We start from the raw sequence: 18,424 nt of genomic DNA on the forward strand, positions 1-18,424 counted from the left end.
CCACAGCATTGGATGCCAATTAAGGAGCCATAGCTCCTTATCAATGCCAATAGCGGTTCAGTGAGTATCCCTGTCTTCTACCCAGTCCTTGACCATTATAGAGGTTTGTGTTTGATGGAACATTGCCATAACTATGTTAGTAGTAACACATTCGCTGTATCCATTCTAATAGCAGGACAGTGAGTGTGCATTTAGCTTTTTAAATTGTGGGGAAAAGCATCCTTTTGTAATCTACAGAGCATCTCCCTCGCAGGAAACATGTGTGACATGAAGGTTTAAGTTTATGCATGACATTTTCCAGTCTTCCAGCCAATGGTCTTGCAGCAATCTAGATTAAGACACCATATAGACGTGCAGTTCTTTAGGAGGGGTAGTTATTTTTCTTATATATTTCAACAATAGAGGTATACAGCTAAGAGGTGATAAATCTGGTTGGATTGAAGTGAGTACAAAGATTTCTAGCATGCTTAGAATACTGAAATTACATAATCTCATCTTTCTACTCATAGTAAGGACTTAAGGTTTCGTTTAAGCACCCTACACTTCACGTAGCTGGCAAGAACTTTACCCATTTGTTTATTCACATAATGTGTTTGATTGTTGAATGGTATTGCAAGTAGGGGCGGGCGGAATTTGCGAAATTAACTTTCGCAAATTATCGCGAAAATGCTAAAAAGCTCCGCAAACACGCCGGAAATATCGCGAAGACGCGGAAGTTTTTTTCCTGCGTGTTCACGGTATTTTTTGCGTGATCGCGGGTCGCCAACTTACCCATGCGGTTGCTCACGGGCGCGGCCATCTTGTTTTCACTTGTACCGCCCTCTCGCGATGCTTACTTCCTGTTCCGGGTCGCGCAATGCATGTTCGCGCCTGTTCGCGGTAGATATTTCCTGTTCGCGACCGCTTTTATTTGATAGCATTGCTTTTTGCTTGCTTGGGGAGAAAATATCGCGCAAACTTGCGCATGTGGTCGCAATGGGCGCGGCCATCTTGTTTTTCACTCTAATGCATGGTCCTGGGGCCTGATTTTCAATCCTCTCCAAATCTTTTCAATCCTTTGTTTCAACCCTCTTTTTTTGGATCTTTCTTATTTATTATTTCTCTTACTATTTTCCAGCTTCTATATTTTTGGTGTTTGTCTCCTTTTTTTTGTTTTTTAGCTACTTTTTCTCTTTCTATTGCCTGCTACTATTTATTTCCTTTACTTCTTTAATTTTATTACATTTTCTTACCCCAGAACCATGTCTAAGGGTAGGGCTGGTCGACGTCGCAGCCAGAGCCGCGACCGCCTTCCTTGCGGAAGGCAGCGCCCACAAGCGGTGCAGGCACAGGCCTTATTTGGGGAGGTGGAGTTGGCTGCACTAATTTTCTTTGTGCAGCTCCACCTCCCCTCAACCCTGGCAGCAGGTGGCAGGCCTGGGTCCGGGTACGGCCTCTGGGAGCGTCGGCAGCGGTGGGGGAAGGTGCGACGGGCAGTGTTGCGCTTCTCTGGGGTCCGGCGCACCAAGGTGCAGCTGATGCACCGGTGGTCCAACCTCCTGGACCGTGAGCAGGACCTCCTGCTAGGAGTGGAGGTCCCGGGGCTTGGTGAGTACCTATTTAATTATTACTACTTTGTGTCTGTTCTTCTGCTCTGTGTTATATATTGCGAATATCTTTTTTTTCTTCCGACCAGCTACAATGTTGCTGCTTACATTCCAGGTTAATTACGTTTAAAAGTCTGTGATTTTTTATGACACAGGTGCTCTTCTGCGCTACTACTAATCTTACTTGTTTGCAACTTTGTGTTTGCGCTCGCTTAGCGTGATTCTGTACGAGTTTATTTTAGAGAAATTAAGTTACGTAATACTACAGTGACTCTTGTCCACTCCTTACTTTGTCCTGTCACTAATAGATAGGGGCGGATTGATACTTAGGTTTAGGTACTTTGTAAGTATGAGTTTCTAATTTGTTAGTGGTATGCGTGATGCCCCCTCAGTTATGTGACGTGCTGCTAGTACGGCAGTCTTTATTAGAACCTTTTCTAGTTTGTTCAATGAGTGGTGGTAATTGGCTTAGCACTAGCAGAACATCAGCATCAATCAATCAACCCAAAATTTGGTGTATACAAAAAATGTAGTCATGTGTCCTCCATTTGACCATATGCATTGTTGAGGAATAAAAGAAGTGGAAATGCATACTTAATGTACAATTGGCATGCTTGGAATAGGTGGGCTAGGTTGGGTGGACGTGGTACTTAGGCTTAGTTGTAACTTAGTATTCTGGAATCAGAATGGAAGACTGGATTACTGTTGATAGATAGTAACTTAAGTAGTCGATCCGCGAATCCCCCAATACTACTTGTTGACCAGATGAGATCGGTCAATTTAGTTATTGCAATTGTTGTTTACATAAGTGTTTTTTGACCGTTGTTGAAAAATATTGTATTTGTTTGACACCATCCATCAATGTTTGTTTGCAGACAGACAGTGAGTGGGGGTTCGGCGGGACAACAGTCCGAACAGCACCAGGAGGACACCAATGAGGGCTCCTCTGCTGGCCCCAGTAAGTCTTCATGTTTTTAATAATATTTCTTATTCCATAACTTTTACTGCACCATATTTTTCACGAACTATTGTTTCAGTTTCCAAAAGCTATTTTTTTACCAACAATTATCCTTCGATCTGTACGGTTTCAAAAATCTTATCCCTGCCTCTGCTATGATGACTCTCAGTACTACTACTACTAATACTATCAGTCTGTCTGTACTGTAGTAGCTAGTCTTGCCCAGTTGGCCAGTGCCACTCTTTATGTGAAAGGTTGTAATATAAAACTCATATTCACCAGTAGCTCTAGCCATTGAGTCCAATCCTTTGGGTCGTCGTCTTGTAATACTTCTAGTCTTATTGATCTTGAGTCTTTGTTAATCTTGAGGCTTTGAAAATTCACAGCAACAAAAGCCCAACCAGAATTATTACTATTTTGATATGATAGCCTATAGGACATACTACTACTGTTGTAGGGATCTAGCACATACACAGACCTTTGCACAAGAAAATAGGATGTTGGTGATGGTAGGTTGGACCTTCCTCACACACCACAATCAGAAATTCAGCACCCACCACAATTCCACTGCTCAACTATAGTACTGTCTTGTCATAATAACTATTAGGTCTCCGAACCCTCCCCCCAAGATACCCAACAAGTAGACAACCCAGAACATAACACACCCAACATCTCAGTCGTGGAAGCAATGCACATGCACACCCTTACTTTAATTTGCTCACTCATGTAAGTTAGTCCACACCAAATACCACCAAGTCTATGTAAGTTCAAAATGTTTATTTTGAATTGAGAAGCTCTGTACATTGTTTTATTATAAAATGCAGCACCAACTGGAAAATCAATAACATTAAAACAATAAACATTGTTACACTTATACAGTTGGGAATTAAATCATGATAACTGAACAGTGGTGGAAGGCAGCACCACCATCCCCTAGGAATTTAGTTTATATAAATTTATAAATGAATATGTGAGTGAAGGGACCCGTCACCTTAGGAGAACCTAGTACTGGTAGTTGTTGCATTATTCAGAAGCTCTGCAAAGCTCTGGTTCGTAGAAGGGAATCTTCTGTCTGTAATGCGAAAAATGAAATGGTGTGCGTTAGTATGTTGCAACTTGCAAGCATTTCTCAGCCGTGCCAAAAAGTTTAGCATTTATGGATAAGCAATATGGACTAGTAACTAACAGTACACCAGTACTTCCTAAAAAAGTGGCTTGTTAATGTTTTTGTTGACCGCTTGTACGCAGCGCGTAGACTAGACAGTAGCAGTGTGAGGCAGGTCATGTGGCTTCAAAGGTGTCTTATACAAGAAGCTGCAAGGTAACGTCACATGTGCAAAAATAAAAGACACAAAGGTAAAATCTAAATGGTAGCATGGCTCGGGCTAATTAAGCAAAGGCTACAATAATGACCATATATAACTATTAGTGTCTACTCTACTACTACCTGATTTGTACTAGTGATGTATGTTAGTAGTAACTAATTTTTCAACCTGGCTATTGATCAATAGAGGGGAGGTGTATATGACGCCTAATCAATGTGTAATGTTACACCATTGCCGGGGCAAGCGAAGGCGACGCGGAGGGCGAGGATGCCGCAGTTGCTGCAGATAGCAACGAAGCGGTAGGGGGAGTGGCAGCACCAGTGGCGGGCGGTGGTAAGTTAGATTCATAATCCTTAACTATTGTTGAACTTGACAGTACACTCACTGCAAGGGTGTACTGTATGTATATGTATACTGTACTGTTGAGAATTAGGGCCCCATTAGGATGGCGGGCGTATTGCCCCCGCCGGGCCGGAGATATTCACCGCCGACACCACAGGGGCAAACCTACCGCCATCCCTGTAGAAAAGAGTCAGACCCCCCCATATGTCGACCAGGCGGAAAAGGGTTCAATATGGCGGTGGTGTCTCTCTGAACACACCGCCAGCCATATAATCTGCATTTTGGAATGCCTTTGTGTGGCGGCATTGCCGTCCGCCACGGAAAGGCATGCAGACATTGCAGAGTATGCTTGGGGGCCCCCATGGAGGGTACCTACCTATGCTATGGTACCCCCCCTGCCTTTAAAAGCAAAACGTGACAGGCTCCGTGCGGGGCCGTAATGTTGTGCTTGGAAAAGCAGCACAACATGTATTTTTAGCATTGCTTTCGGCACCACCAACCAGAATGTAAGAAAAACAGGATGCGCCCGCCACTGTGCCGGGCGCATCATCCTAATTAATTGTCCCAAGGGACCCCCACCCTTTTTAGCATGGTGGGCGGACAAAGTCCGGCCGCCATCCGATGTCGTAAGTAAGTATGAGTTGTTGGGGACGTTTGAAGAGTGAACTAGAAGACTACAATCCCTTTAATTTGCATAGGAGCGGGAGTATTGAGTAACCAATGGCCTCATCTATCTGATTTCAAATCCGCTTTGAAATTTTTATGGAGAAGAGCACCTGGTGCACTGTTCAACTAAAAAGTGAAAGACGGGTGGAAGTAAGAAGGACGGGCGAGATTTAAAATGTTATGTACTACTGTGCTTTATAGTGCTACTCTACCATGCCACTATGTGTATAAATAATTAACTTGTCTTACTGTTTTTCTAAGAGTATATTTTACAATTGTCTTGTGTTTTTCTTTTTGATACATAGCTACTCCTAAACTAAACCGCAAGGAGTTGGCCGCCAAGGCAAGGCGCCGGAAGCTGGAGGCAATCCAGCGGGAATACCGGCGGCTGGTGGTCTTAGCCGAGGAGGAGGAGGAGACTGCGGCAGCAATTCAAGCCTCCTCCAGTGCCCCGGGCCCCAGCCACCACCCTCCAGCGGTACGGCACCACCGTCTGGCGGCTGCCTGCCGCCACCGTAGTGCCATCTCCGGTGCCCCCCCCACTGTGGCTGCAACTGCCGCGCCCTAAGACGCCGCGTCGCCCGCCTAGAGCACCAAATGCGTGTCCTCCTTGAGTCTCACCCCACACCTTAGTCCCTGTCATTAAGTTCTGCCCCTTTTCCGCCTAGAGCACCAAATGCGTCTCCTCCTTAAGTCCCGCCCCACACCTTAGTCCCTGTCATTAAGTTCTGCCCCTTTTTTAATTCTTGTTTGGGTGGGTGGGAACTTGTTTGGGCGTTGGGTTTGGGATTTTTTCTTTACGGACTTTCTCCTATGGACAATTGGACATTGGTTGGGGTTAGGGAGGGAGGTGGGTCAGCTTTTGTGGGTTTAGTTTATTTTTGTTAGGGAAAATTAAATATATTTTTCTATGTTACATGCAATGACAACAAACAAATCCAATCAATGCCGGCAATTCATGCTGAGGTATATGTTTCTTTTTTAAATAAAATAACCTAAAATATCCTACTCATGGGTGGGCAAGCAGAAGAAGATCATCGCTCTGCCTTGAAATTGAAGTACTGTTGCTTTCGCCACATCCGCCCCAGCAAGTGTGTGATTAAGTATTGGTGTACATTTAATTTAGTCACACCTCGACAATAAGTCACACAGCCCGGGGGAAGAGGGTTAGGGTTTGTTGAATGGATGGGAAGGGGGTTTTTGGGAAAGGTTTGACATAGAAAAACAGTATGCATGGACAAACAAACGACAGTCATTGAAGACTACCATATCCATATGTTCAGGGAGAAAAAGGAAATGCATGCATGATGATGAGAGACCCGGATTACATGCACTTCTAGTTCTTGTTCTGTTTTTCCGGCCTTAATACTTTTACAGATAGCAAATAGAAATTTTAAATATTGGTAGGGAAGAATCGTAGACAGAGAGCAAACCTAATGATGATAATAACAACTCCAAGAACACACTGTTGTAAAGATTGTATACAAAATTTTAATCAAATTATTTAAAAGAAGATAAAAGTGGATACTGTTACTGTGTTATCCTGGTAAAAAATGTGGACTGGATTTGCATCTCAGCATTCCTCTTGGTCCTCCTCTCGTCCAACAATCTTGGGTGTGTCGCCTCGCCACTCGCCACTGCCCAGCTGAAAACAAAAATGTCGATTTATTGGTAAGGTAAGTGTGCATTGTAATGTTTTCCAAAGTATAGGGCAAGGCCCGGCCTGTAATTATAGATGGAAAACCAAAGGGGATATTGAGAAACAAAGTTGAAACAAATGCACAAGTTATGGTGTAGTGCAACAAGAACACTTTCCGAGGTGGCATGTATGCATCATCTCTACTCTAGTCTGTTTCCAGCATTGACCTTCAACAATAACAGGAGAGAGCAGGCCCACAGTGCTTAGCAGTAGCACATCCTACGTTAAGACTTTAGAGTATTTTTTTTTTTTTTTCAAGAGTTGGACAAAGGCAAAGCACATTATCCATTCCAAACATAGCATTTTACAGTTTAAGTTGGTAAATCAATGCACCGCAGTCATCCCACCGCTACACTCTATTCCACTTCTACAGACATTTGGGTCTGCTGTGGTTGTTGTTGACGTGTTTACCTTTAGGCTTTTAAGTTTATGCAACTCATGAAACGTCCTCCTGACTTCATCATCATCTCCGATACTTTCACTGACTGACTGTGAAGATCGGCCTGCAGTAGAAGTAAAATTGTTATTACACAACAAGAGTAGAAATCTTATTGACTTGAGTCAGTCTTTAGTGTGTACAGAAAGATAGATTACTAGTACACTTTGACTTCACTTTGTGCACAACAAACAAACAACAAAAACACAAAGACCAATTGCTCAGAGTCAGGTGTCCAATGCATGCCATTAATTGTCATTACCTGTTCCTTCTCATCTTAAGTTAACGGGCCGTCTATTTCGCCATCATCATGATGGGCGGTGCTGTTGTGTCATCATACTCATTGCGCAGATATAGAGAGTCCCCTTCCTGTATTGAATTAAAAGCAATTTCTTATTTGCAAGAAGGGGAAAATTGAATTCACCTTGAGTTAAGTTTAGTGTGTTCTGTAGAAAGTTGATTAGTGGCAATGCACAATTACATAAATTCATGCACAACAAATACAACAAAATCATTCAGTCTGCGACTCTGCGTCCAATGCATGGCATCAATCATTACCTGTTCCATCTTATTTTCAGTTAATGGCCAGTCTCTCTCGGCTCTTAAAAGGGGGATAGCTATAGTAGTCATCTGATTCATGCTCCACTTCTTTTGGCAGGACTAGGAAAGTTTGATTTTTTTCTTGTAGTACTATTTTACCATCATCCAATCATCATTCATGAGGGCAATGGATTTGGGTGGGAGATTCAGTATGATTGAGCGGAGGAGCTGGATTCGGAGGACTGTACTGTCAAATTGCAGACATCTGAAAATTGTATATTAAAGAAGAAGAGTAGAAGACGGTGGTAATGGATTTGTTGTGATTCACAAGTTTGTAACCGGAACGACAGACACACAAACAACGATGGGAAAAAAGGGAGGAAGACAGTAAGTGCAAGCCTAATTGTCAGGGAAGTATAGCTCGTCTTCAAACTCTGGGGGGTCAGCCAGTAGTAGGTAATCATCATGTGACACACTACTTCCGTCACCTGAGCCGCTGTCCTCATCTTCCTCCATTGCTTCATGTTTTGTGTAATTCGGTGGTATGAAGTGCTGATTCATTTTGATCATTGTTAACCTCTCCACGTTTTGGGGCGAGAGACTGGTCCTTCTCAATGTTACAATGAACCAGCAGCACTGAAAACATGTTCGGAAGAGACACTTGCGACAGGGCAAGCCAGATAGCTTATCGCCAGCCTGCTGAGCTGTGACCATTCAGACCTTTTCCTATACCAATACTCCAACGGGTTTTGATCAATGTACACCTCTGTTGGGTCGTCCAGATAGGCCTGGACCATCCGCTCAATGTTCAGGGTTGCTGCTGGTAAGCTTTCGTGCTGTTTTTTCTGTGCATCAGCACTGTGCTTATTAATGCCTAACTTTACATACCAATCGTGTAATGATTGTACTCGGCCTAATGATCCAATTATTGTTTTTGTGGTCGATAGTGATGGTGAGTGTTGTGATCCAAACGCACTGCCCTCAGCCGACGAAGTTGATCCTGCATGGCCTGCTTCAGTACTTCTTGTGGGTTCATCTTGCGGGCTTTTAATTAGCAGCGTTCGTTTTCCAACTTACTGGCTGCTTCAGCTATACAACTTTTGTAGCGGGCAACATCAATCTCGGAAAAAGCAAAGAATGTCTTCAGTCCAAGTTTTGCACATGGATCCAGAATTGTGGCACAAATGTAATGTTCGTGTGACAAAATTTTATTTTGTATCCTTACATTTTCAGTTAAGCTCCGGGATAAGCTATCCACCAAGTCATGGGCTTGTCTTTTATCCTCTACACCTTCGTATGATTCAGACACATTATTCAGCTGATGCTCTAGCATTTGCAATAATGGGATAGCCTGGCCCATTGTACTGTCCTCCTTGCTGACTTCACGTGTGAAGACCTCAAAAGGACACAGCATCTCAGTCAGACATTTAATTAGGCTCCATTGATCCATCTCAAGGTTCATGCCTTTAACAGTAGCATCCCCGCTTCTGTTCCAGACATATTCATGGAGTGACCTGTACTGCTCATACAGACGATCAAGCATGTAATACGTTGAGTTCCAACGTGTTGCCACCTCCTGGATGAGTGCCTTGACTAGCATCCTATGTTCACGTTGGATGATCCTCAGCTGCTTCCGAGCTTTAAAAGAATGGCTGAAATGAGTGCATATTCTTCGGCAGGTGGCCAGTAAATTGCTGACTATGGGTTCTTTTTTCAGAAAGTCTTAAACTATAATGTTTATGCAGTGCGCCAAACACGGAACCCTGAAATTGAAACCAAGTTCCATGGCCTTAAGTACATTACTGCCATTGTCTGTGGCAACAAAACCAATACCAAGCCCTCTTGGCCGCAGCCATTCCAAAACCTTGCTGCGAAACTCGTGTAAAATGTTTTCAGCCGTATGAGATTTCTCCATGGCGAACATGGCTACAGTTGCATGTTTCCGAGTACCTTCAAAAATCGCAGCTGTGTCAATAGCACCTTGTGCAGATAGCTTATCTCTAACCCCCACAAAAGAGATCCAGTGTGCAGTGATGCACATGTAATCTGTGGCTTGGCAACTGGTCCACATGTCTGTTGTCAGGTGGATATTGTGCACAGCACTCTGCTGAAAAGCTTGTCCAACCAATTCCAGCACATCATGATGTAGTGCCGGAACAGCAATTCTTGCGAAATAGGACCGGCTGGGAACCTTCCATTTAGGGCAGATGGCAGACACAAATTCAAGGAAACCCACCCCTTCCACAAATGAAAAAGCAAGAAGGTCCAGCGCTAACATTTTAGCCAGCTTTGCATTGTACAATCGTGCCGTTGGGTGATTGTGTTGGAACTGCCCCTCCAACCTAAACATGCTCTCAATGGTAGGCTGGATTACTTTCCTTTGTGGTGCTGTTTTCATTAATCCACTAAGGCTCAACGACACAGATTGTCTCATTGAGGTACTCGGTCGCCTTGGTGTCTCACTCTCAGCCTGACTCAGAGTATGGCTCTTACTGCGGTGCCACTCTGATGTTACTGAGGAGGATGTGGGCATTCCCACTGCACTACTGGGGACAGGGCTAGAAATGCCTCCCTCTTCTTCACCTGCCACCACAATAATATCGCTCCCTGATTTATCCGGACCAACTTCAATGGGTTGAGTTTTTCTACTTTCTTTTAACTTAAGTAGGTGATCCTCCCACACGATAGTGTGGTGTATTCTGAGATGACTTGCTTGTCCTCCGGTACCATAGTTTGTACCAAGCTTACCACGCCGAACACCTTGCCGACAAATTGAGCATATAGCAACGTTCTCCTCCTTGGCGCTAACAGAAAAGAAGTCCCAAACTGGAGAGGAGAACTTTCTGGCACTGCTGGATGTGCCACTTTCAATACCAGATGAACTGGAGAGTGTGCTTGAAATGTGACCCTGTGCACCTAGACTGTGACTTTTACTACCATTACCTACTGAGATGGTTGAGCTGGATGTAGATCCCTGCCGGGCCTTGGAAAATATGGCAGCTGGAGGTAGTGGTGGTGTAACCTGTGTTGGTGATATCCGTGCTACATCCTGCTCGGTAGCAGCCTTTCTGGATAGGGTGAGAATGTTGGTCTCTAATCCCTTTGGGGCGGGAGTAATGTGCGTGATGACTGGCTCGTCTTTATCAACAGCATCATCACCCCCCTCTTCTACATCTACCTCCATAACTCTAAGTTTTTCTGGGACCTTCCTTTTCAGAAGCATTGTCTTGTGGCGTATATCACTCTCAGACTGAGCTGGTGGGAGCCAAGTGGCATCACGATCATCAGAAGCGGGGCTTGAAGAAGAAGATGATGGACTAAGCCTCCTTTTCCTTGCTGGTGGTCTGGAAGACAATAGATCTTCTGAAACAGTGGTTTGACTTTGCTCCACTTTGTCTGCAGGAAGCTCGATTTCCTGAAATGCCCCTACGTCAGGAGCAACAACTACTATGGTGGGCTGATGCAGCCGCTGCTGTTCTTGTTGCGGCTGCTGCTGTTCTTGTTGCAGCCGCTGATGTTCTTGTTGCAGCCGCTGCTGTTCTTGTTGCGGCTGCTGCTGTTCTTGTTGCGGCAGCTGCTGTTCTTGTTGCGGCTGCTGCTGTTCTTGTTGCGGCTGCTGCTGTTCTTCTTGCATCTGCTGCTGTTCTTGTTGCGGCTGCTGCTGTTCTTGTTGCGGCTGCACACTGATCTGCTGAGTTTGTGCCTGCGTTGAACTTGATTGTGTACTACTTTGCGGTAATGACATTTCTTCAACATCGCTGCTCGTTAGTAGACTGGCTACCTCTGCGACACTAAAGCCCTTGGGCCTAGGTTGGTGCGGTTGGACCGCTGTGCTGCTCCCAGCTTGGTTCCCGGACAACGCTGCTGCAGGCGTAACTTTTTTGGTGCCAAAAAAAACATTGGCCGGCAGACCACCAGTCGTGGTTAATGGCACTTCCTTTTTCTGTTCCTTCTTCTCACCGGCAACTTTCTTGGTACTGGACCTGGTACCTTTCTTTGGGGCCATCTTCTTCAGAATTCAGGCAGGATGCAGATGCACAACAAGTTCTGGTCACACGTGGACGTGATGCGCAGCAGGACTTCTGTCTGGCTGTCAGTACAACGGGTAGCCGGGTGATGCTGATGACACCTCCTACTCTGTCTTTTGTGCACCTAAAAGCAAATAAGCCAGGAGAAGAACATCAGTGAAATGTTGCATTTGTTGTTGTGGTTCAGTTACTTAGTACTGTACTAGTGCAAACAAAAGATAGTCTAGCCATTTATGACTTTTTTTTTAAACTAGGGCTATGTTATACTACTGTGTACAGTCACACACTACACTCTCAGGACGGATAGGAAAGTTAATAATAACCATCGAAATAAAAATGTAATGGAAGTGGGGTGGACCCTATTTGCCATTAAATTATTTGAGCATCTCAGCATCCATGGAGCTGCTGCTGGCAAAGGGAGTGGATGGATGGAAGCAGTAAGCCAAATAGCCAATAGGGAAACCATGCAGGCCTATGGCACAAGCAGGACACTAATAACTCCCAGTCCAAACACAAAAAAAGGCCATCGCCCACATGGACACTCACAAATCACAAACAAGCCGGGGGCCTGGGAAACACCAGGAGCTGACAAAAGGCCTATAAAAGCCACATAAAGGATGCATGCTAAAGCACACTGCTCTGCCTTTTTAATGCAACAAAATGGAAATACGAACATTCACAGACCCCAAAAAGGTCTGCAGGGTGCATGCATTGCACACCAACAACACACCAGACACATACAACAAAAGCATTCTTTAAGATAACCAAAATCAGAAAGCCCACCCCAAAAAAACACACTTCCCCAACTCAAGCCAATGCCATCCATGCCCTAAATGATGTCTAAATTCAACAGACCACACAGAAAACACTTGATTAATAAAGCTGTGGCTACCTGCTCTGATCCTAGTGGATGAAAGCAGGCCTGTTGGCAGACAAGGCCAGGCAAGCTTGCAGGCCTAGGCTTCAAAATGGCCACCAGGCACATAGCCAGGCCCAACATCAGAAAGCCCACCCCAAAAAAACACACTTCCCCAACTCAATCCAATGCCATCCATGCCCTAAATGATGTCTAAATTCAACAGACCACACAGAAAACACTTGATTAATAAAGCTGTGGCTACCTGCTCTGATCCTAGTGGATGAAAGCAGGCCTGTGACCGCTGAGCCTTCCCCAAGGCGAGGTCGCCCCCACTCCTCTGCTCCTACCTGCTGCCTGTCAGCCTTGCTCCTGCCTGCTGCCTGTAAGCCCCGTTCCTGCCCGCTGCCTGCATAGCCTTGCTCCGCTGCCTCGTTGCTGCCCTTGGGTCCCCTGCCGTCCACCGGACGACCCAGCCGCCCTCAGAGCCCCTTCCCGCCACAGTCCACCACCGACTCCGCCCCCCCTGCCCATTGGCCGCCCCGCTCCCGCCACCGAGCTGACCCGCCCTCCCGGCTCCTCTCTTATGACGGCCCCTGAGCAACGGATGAGCGCCGAAGGTGCGCCATAGGTAAGCCCGTCTGCGCCCGTCCGCGCCTGGACCGCGCCCAGCGCCAGGACCCCTGGCCCCCGCAGACCCCAGCCCACCCGCCGGACGTACGACGCCGCCACCCTCAACGCTCTCAACGCCGGCCGAATCCCAGGATGCTACCGAGCCACCCCGAGACGCACCCACGGACCCTTCTGCTGCAACGCCTGCAAATTCACCTGCATCCGGACCAGCACTACTCCAGCACCGACCAAGACGTGCAACAGCAGCAGCCACCTGAAATGCATCCTGCTCAACACCCGCTCCATCCACAGACACGCCATCGAGCTCTGGGACCTGCTCGACACAACTTCACCAGATGTCGCCTTCCTCACGGAAACCTGGATGAACGCCTCTTCAGTGCCCAACATCGCCATAGCCATCCCAGACGGCTACAAGATCATCCGAAGGGACCGCATCAACCAGACCGGAGGAGGCATCGCCATCATCCACAGGAACACCATCCGCATCACGACCAACACCGACGACACCCTCGCACCCGCCGAGCACCTGCACTTCCAGGTCCACATCAACCCCAAGACCACACTCAGAGGCACCCTCATCTACAGACCCCCGGGACCACGCACACAATTCAGCGAAGACTTCGCCGACTTCATCAGCCCGCACGCCCTCCTCTCCGCTGACTACATCCTCCTCGGGGACCTCAACTTCCACCTGGAGAACAACAACGACCGCAACACCACCACCCTGCTGGACAACCTCGCAAACCTGGGACTCAAGCAGCTGGTCACCACCCCCACCCGCTACGCCGGACACACACTCGACCCCGTCTTCTCATCCAGCAAGGACATCGTTTTCAGCCACGCCACAGGACTCCACTGGACGGACCACAGCTGCGTCCACTTCAGCTTCAGAAGGACCACGATCCACCACCACCAGCAACAGGTTGCACGCAGAAGCTGGAACAAGATCACAGCCGACCAGCTCGCGACCTCCCTGAACATGAACCCTCCCACCAGCGCAACGAACCCAAGCCAGGCGGCCACCAACCTCGCGAAGTGGATCAGCAACTGCGCAGACGACCTCGCCCCTCGGAAGACCCCGCCTAGCAGACCCGGTAGCAAGAAAGCCCCATGGTTCACCGACGAACTCAAGAGCTCCAAGAAGAACTGCCGAGCCCTCGAGAGAACATGGCGCAGAGACCCAAAACCGGAGAACATGACTGCCCTCAAGCTCGCCACCCGTAAACACCACCAACTCATCCACGCCACCAAGAAAACCGCATTCAAGGAACGACTGGACAACAACGCACACAACAGCAAGGAACTCTTCAACATCGTTAAAGAGCTCTCCAACCCCAACGTCGGAAACAACGACATCACCCCTTCGCAAGACCTCTGCAACTCCCTCGCCTCCTACTTCCACAACAAGATCGCGGACATACACAACAGCTTCAGCACCCAACCAACGCATGCCACGACCGAACCACCGCCCCCCACCACCACCCTCCGCGCCTGGACCCCGATCAGCACCGAAGACACCGTCCGCATGATGAACTCCATCCACTCCGGATCTCCTACCGACACCAGCCACATGGCCAGGCCCAACAACATCAGAAAGCCCACCCCAAAAAAACACACTTCCCCAACTCAATCCAATGCCATCCATGCCCTAAATGATGTCTAAATTCAACAGACCACACAGAAAACACTTGATTAATAAAGCTGTGGCTACCTGCTCTGATCCTAGTGGATGAAAGCAGGCCAGTTGGCAGACAAGGCCAGGCAAGCTTGCAGGCCTAGGCTTCAAAATGGCCACCAGCCACATAGCCAGGCCCAACATCAGAAAGCCCACCCCAAAAAAACACAATTCCCCAACTCAATCCAATGCCATCCATGCCCTAAATGATGTCTAAATTCAACAGACCACACAGAAAACACTTGATTAATAAAGCTGTGGCTACCTGCTCTGATCCTAGTGGATGAAAGCAGGCCTGTTGGCAGACAAGGCCAGGCAAGCTTGCAGGCCTAGGCTTCAAAATGGCCACCAGCCACATGTCCAGGCTCAACAGCATCAGAAAACCCACCCCCAAAAAACACACTTCCCCAACTCAATCCAATGCCATCCATGCCCTAAATTATGATGTCTAAATTTAACAGACCATACAGAAAACACTTGATTAATAAAGCTGTGGCTACCTGCTCTGATCCTAGTGGATGAAAGCAGGCCTGTTGGCAGACAAGGCCAGGCAAACTTGCAGGCCTAGGCTTCAAAATGGCCACCAGCCACATGGCCAGGCCCAACAACATCAGAAAGCCCACCCCCAGAAAACACACTTCCCCAACTCAATCCAATGCCATCCATGCCCTAAATGATGTCTAAATTCAACAGACCACACAGAAAACACTTGATTAATAAAGCTGTGGCTACCTGCTCTGATCCTAGTGGATGAAAGCAGTCCTGTTGGCAGACAAGGCCAGGCAAGCTTGCAGGCCTAGGCTTCAAAATGGCCACCAGCCACATGGCCAGGCCCAACAACATCAGAAAGCCCACCCCAAAAAACACACTTCCCCAACTCAATCCAATGCCATCCATGCCCTAAATGATGTCTAAATTCAACAGACCACACAGAAAACACTTGATTAATAAAGCTGTGGCTACCTGCTCTGATCCTAGTGGATGAAAGCAGGCCTGTTGGCAGACAAGGCCAGGCAAGCTTGCAGGCCTAGGCTTCAAAATGGCCACCAGCCACATGGCCAGGCACAACAACATCAGAAAGCCCACCCCAAAAAAACACACTTCCCCAACTCAATCCAATGCCATCCATGCCCTAAATGATGTCTAAATTCAACAATCCACACAGAAAACTCTTGATTAATAAAGCTGTGGCTACCTGCTCTGATCCTAGTGGATGAAAGCAGGCCTGTTGGCAGACAAGGCCAGGCAAGCTTGCAGACCTAGGCTTCAAAATGGCCACCAGCCACATGGCCAGGCCCAACAACATCAGAAAGCCCACCCCCAAAAAACACACTTCCCCAACTCAATCCAATGCCATCCATGCCCTAAATGATGCTTGAAAATGAAATACATTCAAAAAACACCAAAGGAACAGTTGCTTCATCATGCACACACCCATGAGGCCATGCCCATGACTAGCTCGGGCCTAGTACTACTACCCACAACATTTAAAAAAAAAGGAATGATGATAGTGTAGTGAAGAAGGTCCACCCAGGAAAGATGTAAAATATGAAGTCTTTATTTCATGAAGATAACAAGTAGTAAGTCCATAACATCAAGTAGGTATGTAGTAGATCAGAGCCCCACCAGGAGCTGCCTGTAAGCTGCTCAGCCCATGACCAACTCTCACTCAGCCTCTCTCAGTCACAACAGTCCGAGGCATCATCAGACTCCAACATTCTTATGAGTCAGAGCACAGGCACTTTCAGAGCAGGGCTGGTAAAACACCTTACAATATAACATGCAGGATAATACATATCCCCTTTCGTTCTAACAGAAGCATTAAACCAATAAGTGAATAACAAATTTTGAGAGAGAACCAAGGAAGAGATAACAAGGAAGAACAGCAGAGGAACAGAAACAACGTCAAGGATAGGAGTAAGCAAAGCAGCGCTAAGAGACAGGTGGAAGAAAATGAGGAGGAAGAAGAAGAAGAGGAAGGGAAGAGTTAAGCGGAGACCGACAGAGATAACCCAGACTCACGGACATTGAAAAGGTGTGAGGAAAAAACAAGTAACCAGAAGATGGAAACAACAAGGGGCAGAAGGACACAGACGCACCAAACACTATCCCCCGAACGCACCCACTGACCAGGCAGGCAGGACGGGAAGAAAGAACAAGGCACGACGGAAAACGGACACCAGCCTCCACACAGATACAGGAAAGAGAGAGTTACGGATTTCCTCCTAAACAGGGAAGGAAAAGAATGAAAATGCGAACAAGGGAAGGCTGGAGACAAAAGACGACAACAAGCAGTGTAGATGCAGAAACCAGGGATGACAATAAGAATGAAACCACGAGGAAAGCTGGATGAAAAGGAAAACAGAGAAGAGGCAAAGTAGATACATACAGTATAACTAATACTTCCCCCTATTTTCAATAAACAATAACAGTACGATGTAAGTGTAACATTGCATTACTCAAAACAGCAAAATTACAGAATGTAAATAGACACTATCAGCCAAATGGACTAAAACCCATGACCGCCCTCTACTCCTGTGCAGGAGTGTGAGGAGCACTGTAAATGGGACTCTAACCCATATGACGCCCTATGAAGTGAGACTGTGTAAATGTAAATGGGTAAAAGGCCCATAAAATTGTGCCCTGTGTAAGGGTACTATGTAAATGTAAAATGGGACTGTGACCCATGCAAAGGTGCCCTGTGTAAGGGTACAATGTAAATGTAAAAGTAAATGGGACTGAAACCCATAAGATAGTGCCCTGTGTAAGGGAGCTATGGAAATGTAAAATGGGACTGTGACCCATGCAACGGTGCCCTGTGTAAAGGTAAAAACCGTATGGGACCTATGTAGGAAAGTGTATATGGGCAAATGGGGCTAGGACCCAATCCCATCCCTGAGTAGGGAAGAAAAATAGTGTAAAACGTACACGTGTAAAAACAAAGAACAATGAACCCCATGCAGGTAAGTACCCAGAGTCCATACATGAAGGATGTAGCCCATGTAGGCAAACGTGAAGTGGGAAAAAGGGGCAGGAAAACATTGCCCTCCCTGTTGAGGAAAATGTAAAGTGTAAATAAGAACACAATAAAAAACTGGATAATGAGCCCCTGTAAATGAGTGCTCGATTCCAAGAACGTAAAATGTAGCCCATGAAGGCATGAGTGCTTGAAACCTTATGCATCCCAAACCACTGGAGATGTAACCAGAAAAGTGTTTTAAATGCGAAAAAACACAAGAGGTCAAGGAGAGAGAGGATTTAACAGTACCTTGCGCAAAATGATAAACAGAGAAAGTCATGTGTGGACAGAGTCTAATAAAAGACTCGAAAAACTAACTGTAAGATCTCTATGTGACGTTGATGCCCTTGAGCACTGCCAGCTACTAAATGTGTCAAAGGTTAAGCACACGACCCAGTGATTAGCATTTTCATGGTCCTGGGAGGTGCGAGAGATAGATAGCAACAAGCAATCCCTATAACTGACAGTAAGAAAAAAGATATACAGTCAAAATCTTACATTTAGATGAATAAATCTAACGTGAGCTTTAGCATCACCAATTTCCTCCGTAGTGACATAGAGTAACCGAGGACCTTGACCCTGCAATGAACAATTGCCCAGGAGCATTGCGAGCAGTTTACAATAGCAGAGAGGCAAAATGGAGACACGTAAATGACGTGCT

This window comes from Triturus cristatus, chromosome 5_1 (genome assembly GCF_964204655.1).
Source record: "Triturus cristatus chromosome 5_1, aTriCri1.1, whole genome shotgun sequence".
Lineage (NCBI taxonomy): Eukaryota > Metazoa > Chordata > Amphibia > Caudata > Salamandridae > Triturus > Triturus cristatus.